Here is an 8434-nt window from a genome sequence, read left to right as displayed (position 1 = left end):
GCTTGCACATTTTTCTACTAATCTTTTCCCACCTCTTGGGCCAAGGATATCCTCCCACATTTTCTCCCATTGAATTTGAGGCTTTGCCTTCCACTTCCAGTTCGTTAGCCCAGTTGGACTCAAAGCTGGTGATGAAGTGTTTTTATATTGCAAAATCAGCAGCACAGTAGCCCATGGATAAGAGCCAGGCATTTCCTGGCCAGAGGGTGGCCGTCTTGAGCTTGCACCGCTGGGGGCCACTCATGGGTATATTCTAAAGTCTATGGTTGGGGGTCGGGGGGCACGCAGGAAGGGCAGGGAGGATCCTGCTAATGGAGCCACACCATTCAGAGCACCTGGGAAGAACATCTTGGCCTTCCTCACCGTGACAAACCCCCACCCAGCCCCAGCATGCTGTGGCCATCTTGTTGGTACACAGTTTCTGGGAAAAGGCACCCTGTGGCTCACCCCAGCAAGGCAGGTGCAGCTGTCCTCAGAGCCGTCCCTGAAACGCTGTTCCAATAACCGGGCCAGGCATCTGCCAGAAGCTGGTGTCAGCACTTTGCACGCTTTATGCCGGGACCTTTGTTGTGCAAGTTCCCGTCAAAGCCTTGATGGAGACGCTGCGGGAAGTGTTGAGACATGGCCGGTGAGCATTCCTCGGGCTGGCTCCTGCCACGGGGCGCGGGGTGACACACTACACCCCGAGAAACCGATGTTCTTGGCCAACCTTCCAGCTCCTGCTCCAGGAGCCCATTAACAGCCTGTGTGTCTCCTGACCCCAGCCCTTCCCTTGAGGGGAATCGGGAAGGTGTGACCGCTTTTTATCCAACTAGGGCAAAGGCAGGGCCACGACCGGAATTCTCACTTTTAAAGCAGCAGCCCAATGTGGAATCTACAAAAAGCAAACTCATAGAAACAGAAAGTGAGATGCTGGTTGCCAGGGGTAGGGTGGGGGGCACAGGAAGAGGTTGGTAAAAGGGTGCAAAGTTTCAGTTATAAGATGAATATACTACACTGCATAATTGAAACTTGATAAGACAGTAGAACTAGGTGTTCTCACACACACACGAAAAGGTAAACACCATAATTAACTCAATGGTGTGACTCTTTCCCTAAGTGCATGTGAAATAATCACACTGTGCACTTTATGTTACAATTTTGTCAACCAACCTCGATAATGCTAAAAATGAATAAATAAAGTTGTGACCCAGTGGTGGGGTGGGGTTCTCACTGCCCTCCCAGACCCAGATGAAGTGAGCTTGAACCCCCAGTTCCATGAAGGCTGTATTGGTATGAAGTCATCTCCGTTAATTCTGATGGTCCCCACGGTTGTGGCCAGAGGTAGTGTTAGGCCAGGTTGTTTGTACTTGACGGGGAGATTCTAAAAGAACAATGCATGGAAACATTCTCAGTGAACAGATGGGCAATCACACCGGTCACTGGTAGGCGTTTTTGCTTCCTCAGGACATTTTCCTACTGACCACCTTTCCACATCTAGTCTGTCAGCCTGCAGAGATGACACAGTGAATGTGGAATCCTCAGGGGCAAATGGTTCAAGAGCCCTACAGTGGACATGACCTTTTGGGAACATGGCTAAACCTGTCCTGGTAAGTGCTGAACCAAAGACTCCACAGCTGAGGGAGGAACATATTCACGGGCTTGGCGTTGTCCTCTTGAAGGAGAAAAAGAAATGAAGCTCGTCTTTCATTTTAGTTTCATCATGGGTTGTCCAAACTTTCCAATGGACCAAATGTCAGTCTTATTCACTCTATAGCTTAAAAGGGTGACATAAACACTCTGATTTCATATGTTGCCCCTTGGGAATCCAAACTATCAAAATCACAAAGGAACTTCCAGACTTTTCTTACGTGTTCATCTTTTTGTCAAGTTGATGATGAGGACATTGAAATATTATAATACCATGGTTGTGTTTGGGAGGGAGAAACTTTCCTGTACCCTTCTAGGTTCTTCCAGATGTTGTAAGAATGAAATCCAGGTGACAGATTATTGAGAGGAAATAATCTAATTTAATTGCACACATACATACAGGAGCCTCATATATGTGAGAAAGTCTGAGACCCCACATATTTGAGAGGCTCCAAGACAGAAAGTGACAGTGAGGAGTAGATGACTTTCTGGGCTACGAGGGAGGTCAGGCACCTTGAGACCTCAGTTGCTACGGGATGGGAAGTAGAGCAGGTGCTCAGTGATTAGATGTTTGCCCAGCCTTATAGACAGCTCATAAAAAGTTATTTGTGATAATAACTCTTATTATGATCAACACCCCAAATTTAAATTCTTTAAGGGAGAGGTAAAATCTTCTAGTGAGTCTGCAGGGTCGCAATTACCTCCAGCTCAAAATAATTCACATGCCAAAGCAGCATGCCTTGGGAGGCCTGTTCTGAAGTGAAGAACAGGCCTCTCCAAGTGAATCCTGCAAAGCATGACTCCACCCACCAAGCACACAAGAATTCAGGCCCAACAGACACATAAACCCAGGTTTGGGGGATGCTGAGTGACAGGTGTCCAGACATTTGCAGAAGCACCTTTAAAACAGCCTTTAAGGACTTGCCATCAATAAGGTCAACTTTGGCAAAGACCTCTCTACACACCCCCTCCCCCACTCCACACAAACTCACTCACTGTCTAATCACAGAACTAGATATTAGGGTAGTGTTCTTGATGCCCCCACAAAATAGTTCAGCTTAGAATTAGTAGTTAGTGTCTAATTAACTATAGGTTGTATAGCAGGAATGAAAGCACTCACTGCATTTAAATAAACACTCAATGTCTTTTATAAGCATTTTCCCTTAGAGCGAAGATGCATTGCTCTTGGCTAGCTTGAAAATAGATGGGGTCCCACTTGAAAGCTTCCAGATCATCAGCACCTGGCTGGGGCTTTAGACCAGTAATGACCACCTATACACCCCCGTTAATAATGGTAGCAACTGTTTCTTCCCAAGATGGTTCTGTGCCAATACCTTACAATGAAAAGACTAAACAGAGAAACACACATTGAATTACCCTGTCAATCCCAGTGACGCATATCCTCCAAGTGACCAAATATTCATTGTTTCACAATTCAAGACTGGACAGGGATTGGCTTTTCGAGAAGGAGACCATCACAGGGTATGTCCTAGAACTGCATGAGACCCTACTGAGTGTCTGCTCAGTGCTAAACAATATCTTTAGCCCTAACAACAAGCCTGCCGACAAGGCATATTAACCTTTTGTTATTTATCAAGCTCAAAAAAATTAAATAACTTGTCCAAGGTCAACTAGCAACAACCAGAATTCCAATTTTGTCTGACCCAGAACTATTGGTCTGTATTAGTCTGCTCAGGCTGCCATAATAAAATACCATAGACTGGGAGGCTTAAAAAAACAGACATGTATTACCTCTAAGTTTTAGAGTCTGGTAAGAAGTTCATGACCAAGGTACCAGAGTGGTCTGTCTCTGATGGCAGCTCTCTTCCTGGCTTGCAGCCAGCTGAGCACTCTGATGTCCCTTCTTATAAGGACACTAATTCTATTAGAACAGGGCCCCACCCTTATGACCTTGCTTAACCTTAGTTACTGTCTTAGGGGCCCCATCTTCAATACAGTACACCCTGGGGGAGTTAGGGCTTCAATAAAAAAAAACTGGGGGGGGGGTGAGGGAGCACAAACATTCACCCATAATATAGTGTTTCTGCCATATCACAGTGCCTCTCTATATCAACACATCCATTAGCAAAACTAACATTAAAACTTTAGATATTTTTAGTGACAACCTCATAGACAGAGACTCATGTCTTCCCTGGTTTCAATATGTTCTACTATTAAACTTTTTCTTCCTTATTTCTGAAAGATAAGAAAAACAATCAAGAAACAAGAATTCAAATGATCAAGGGAGCCAGTCTTTTTCTTGAAGCTGTCCAAGAATTGTTTTCAAATCATCACACCTCTATTTTAATCCTGTCTGTTTTAGGTATCACACATATTTTCTCCTGTGTCACACCTGCGCATCTGTGTGGGCTGAGGTCTCCTTCATTGAACAGAAAGTCTTCATTTCAATGTGATCACTAGGATCTCTGCAGAGATGCTGGGAGAACAAAAGACGACTTGGCCCCTGGCTTCCCTGGGCTTGCAGACACAGCTTGTCAGCTTAGCCATCAGCAGGGCCTGTGCTAAGCAGCCCCACCCGGTGCTGGACACATCCAACATATCCGTTCCTCACTCAGAATGCAGGAGAATTAGGATATTCCCAAACAAATGTTGTGCTACAAGCCCCTGAAAGACAGGAACCAGAGAGAAATAAACCTCCTCCCAGCTGTGAAAGATATAATCTTCTTTTAATATTATGAGTCCCCAGCAGAGCCAAAGTCGTTTTCGTCATTTCATCACACTCAAGGGACTTCTGGCCCCGGGAGAGACTTTGAAATATACGGGCTGGGATTTCAGGCAGTCGGGCTCTTTCCTGTCTAAGGCCCCGGGGAGTGCAGATGGCTGGGCCTGAGTGTCGTGGACAGCACGGAGGGGCCCGGAGGCAGCGCTGGCTCCATCACTCAGCACTCAGTCACATGCCAGCACCAAGGCACATGCGAGATGAGCGAGGCACATACTGGCAGGATGGCTCCTCCGTCTAAGGGGGTGGCAGGTGGGGAAACAAGTGCGTGAAAGAGCAGACGGCCCGGTGGGAGCACAGGGTGCCATGGGGACAGCAAAAGGGAGCAGCCCAGGGGCTCAAGGTGCCTTCAGAGAAAAGGGGAATCCAGCTAAGCCTTGAAAACAGAAGAAAAGTTAAGACCATGGCCTTGAAAGAGACTGACAAGGGGCCAGTGTCAGCTTCCAGCACTCCCCGGCTGTGTGGCTTTAGGAGTGAGGTAACTGGCAGGGACAAATGTGAGACCTGGAAGAGAGGGACTGGAAGTGGCCAGGGCTTGCGTCAGGGCCCGGCGCCTGGCTCCCGTGCAGGACAAGTGTTTGCGGTGGGAGAGGTTTACTGTTGAGAACAGGGGTCCGCTGAAGATTAAGCGTCTTGACCTCAGGACAGAGGGATTTGCTCAGGCCTCAGGCTCGGGGGGAGGGGGAGGGACCAGGCTGAGAAAAGCCAGCGTGAGGGCACGTCCAGCACTTTCCAAGGACATCTCGGGTCCCTTCCAATGGAGGTGAAAAGCTTGCTTCCCACAGCGCCTTTTCTTATTTCTATTGTGGTGAAGTGTACAAAACCCAAACTGTTACCACTTTGACCATTTTTTCGGTGAAGAGGCCAGTGGCATTAAGCATTGACACTGCTGTACCCCCACCATCCATCTCCAGAACTTGCTCATCCTCCCAAACGAAAACTCTCCACCTTGACTGCATCCTTTGAAATACAGAACTGTTTATTTTCATGGCATCTAATTCATCTATTTTTCCTTTGGATGTCTGTGCTTTGGGTGTCATGCCTACGAAGGTTTTGCTTAACCCAGGCTCATGAAGACTGACCCCTGTTTTCTTCTAAGAGTTCTTATAGTCTCAGCTCTTACATTTAGGTCCTTGGCCAATTTTGGCGGATGGCGTGAAGAAGGACTCCAGCTTCCCTCTTTCATCTGGGAATATTCCCTTGTCCCAGCACCAGTCCTTCTGGGCACCCTGTGTTTTTATTTGCTAAACCTTGCAAATATAGTCTGAGGTTTAGCAACCCAACCAAAGCATGAGGCGTCTTCCATCTTTGGCATCTCTGGTTGATCTTTTCTGGGGAGGTGCTACCCCATCTTTCCCTCACAGGTGAATTAACATCTTTCTGTGACCCATGGTCTTACACTCGAGGCTGGGGCTGAGTTGGGGAGCCTGCCAAGCCAGCCTCTGGTAGCGCGTGTTGAGAACTTCCCAAGTTCACATGGCCCTCATCAGATTCAGCTTCTCAGGTAGGTTTCGATGATCTGGTCCAACCTCCTATTCTGCTTCAAGGTTGCTGCTGAAACAAGCTGAAACTCTACAATGTTCCTTCTTCCCATGAGCAGCCCCCACCAGTGCCTGTGTCGGATACTTCCTCCCTTTTAACATGTGAGCGTTTCCAGGATGGGAGGCACCAGAGTCCTGTCTTCCCTCTCCAGGCCGTCAGAGCCCCGCTAGCTGTACCCGCGGGGCTCTCTGGCCTCTGTAGCTGACAGAGGTCATTTTTCCTGCCCACTGCCACCTTGGTGCCCAGGAATCCCCCCTCTAACCTGCAGGCCATCGGCAAGATTGCACAGAGTCTGCCTGAGGGACCTAAGAGAAGCCTGTTGGATTGTGTCCCGACAAGCTGGCACAGCCATTCTCTGAGAAGAGACCCAGTCCAGTAGCTGTGCTGTCCCAGGTGCCTGGCATTTAGCCTCAAGGCCAAATGGGTGATTTACTTTAAGGTTCAGACTCAACACAGCTCATGACTTTCTTCTGAGCCCCTGAAGTCACTTCCCCAGACTAGCTCTGGTGTCCATACGAGATGACTTATTCATTAGCAAGGGTGAATAATGCCTAAATATACCACTGGGTTTACCACAAAGCCCTGCTTCAGGGTACATGACGCAGAGCCATCTCACCCGCAGAGCTGGAGTGAAGCAAGCACCCTCAGTGCCTTCAAGTGTCTTGATTCATACCTGAGAATCAAGACCGAACACCTCCAGGGCCCCGTGGCCAAGGGCGGGGGGTGGTCAACATGATTCCTCAGGGTTTAGGTTAATGGGAGTCTCAGTTCTCTCAATGGCCCTAGGAGGAAGGCAAAAGAACTAAAAATATGTTCACCTTCTCCATTCAAGAGTATGTTTTTTCTACCTTCACAATGGAAAACATACCATGAAACTTTCACTTTATTAAGAAATTTTATCATCACAAGTAAACGTCAGTGTTTCCCTTACCATTGTAACAGAGAGAGAGAGAGAGAGAGAGAGAGAGAGAGAGAGAGTGTGTGTGTAGAGAGAGTTCAAGGAACTGTTGTATGCGATTGTGGGCTTTGGCCGGGCAAGTCTGAATCTGTGGGTGGACTGGGAGCCCTCGGGCAGGAACCAGAGCTGCAGTCCACGGGTGGGACTTCCGCTTCCCCAGGGAAGCCTCAGACCTGCCCTTGTGGCCTTTAGCTGACTGCATGAGGGCCACCCACATGATCAAAAATAATCTCTTTTACTTAAAGCCCAAGTCAGCTGATTGTTGGTGTTAAATCAATATCACATCTTCAAAATACCTCTACAGCAACACCCAGATTAGCATTTAGTCACTGGATGAACCCCTGTGTACTCCAGCCAGGCCAGGCTGACACAGGAAACAGACCATCGAACCATGCAGTGCTTCCTGTCAGTGGGGGAGGGGGTGTCACCGGCACTATTATTTCCTAGGCAAAGAAGCCAAGCCAGGCAAAGAGGATGAGGAATCTGCTAGCCAACCCAAGGTCACAGAGACAAAATAGCTGAACTTAGAGGACACTAAAGAGTAAGTCTGTGGACCAAACTTGCACTCAGGCCAGGGCCCAACCTGGGCATCCAAAGATCACCCAGGGTTCTACCCACCTCCAATGCCTCGTTCTTGCCATCCCCCCAGTTCTGGGTATGTCTCACCTGCTTAAAACTCCACAGGGGCTCAACAGCACCCGCAGGAGGAAACCTGATTCCTTAGCACAAAGCGGAAGAGTGCTCATAACACAGCCCTACCCACCTTCCCAGCTTCCTCTGCCACTGAAGTTGGCCCCCTTGACTTAGGCAGTGACCCTCACACTTCAGCTTCGCCATGTCTTTGTACCTTTGCACATGCCTTTGGTCTTCTGGCTTTGACCTCCTGAAACTCCCATTTCACCCTCTAAATCCACCTTAAGCACCACCACCTGAGAAGCTCCCAGACCCTCTCCACACTCCAAGTCTGTTCACCGCACCACAAGCCCCATTCAGGGGGGAGCAGATGCCCCGCTGTGGCCCACCAGCACTCCCTGCATTCCTCTGCCCTGTCCTGTTCTTCTCAGAGTATAATTACACTTTCATATTTCCTAAGCTGGGACACTGAGAAACAAATTAGTGCTGTCTTTCGTGTGTGTGTGTGTGTGTGTGTGTGTGTGTAAAGATAAAACAGAGGTGGGCAAACTGCAGCCCACAGGGCAATGTGGCCCATGGCCTGCTTTTGCAAAAAAAAGGTTTACTGGAACGCAGCTGTGTCCATTCAAGTATTGTTCACAGAGGCTCTCGTTTATGAAATGGCAGAGCTGAGTAATTTGTGCAGGTGACCAGCAAAGCTTAAAATACTCTTGAATCCTTTACAAGATCATAGATTCATCGATGAAAAGTTACTTTTCCTCCTGCCCCGTCAGGAATGTAGGCATGGTCCTTAGTTCTGGAACTCCCTGCGCCTAGAAGGTTAGCGACAGCTGTGGGGTTCCAAAGACTGCCCAGGAAGGCCTCCCCACCCCTGGCCTTTGTTAGGAGAAGGACACCCAGGAAGGGGCAAGTGCTTCATGGAGAAGACCCTG

At 48.4% G+C, this 8434-nt stretch overlaps 1 long non-coding RNA gene across 1 annotated transcript; it reads left to right on the top strand.

The window, feature by feature from the left end:
* Positions 1-476: 476 nt before the first annotated feature.
* On the top strand, positions 477-4227 carry LOC119048832 (uncharacterized). Its single transcript, XR_005082402.2, has 3 exons — positions 477-628; positions 1447-1589; positions 3953-4227. It is a non-coding gene; the product is annotated as an uncharacterized LOC119048832 (long non-coding RNA).
* Positions 4228-8434: the final 4207 nt, after the last annotated feature.

This window comes from Artibeus jamaicensis, unplaced genomic scaffold, assembly GCF_021234435.1.
Source record: "Artibeus jamaicensis isolate MK-2021 breed Jamaican fruit bat unplaced genomic scaffold, CSHL_Jam_final scaffold_474, whole genome shotgun sequence".
Lineage (NCBI taxonomy): Eukaryota > Metazoa > Chordata > Mammalia > Chiroptera > Phyllostomidae > Artibeus > Artibeus jamaicensis.
This window is presented reverse-complemented; position numbering and strand designations above follow the sequence as displayed.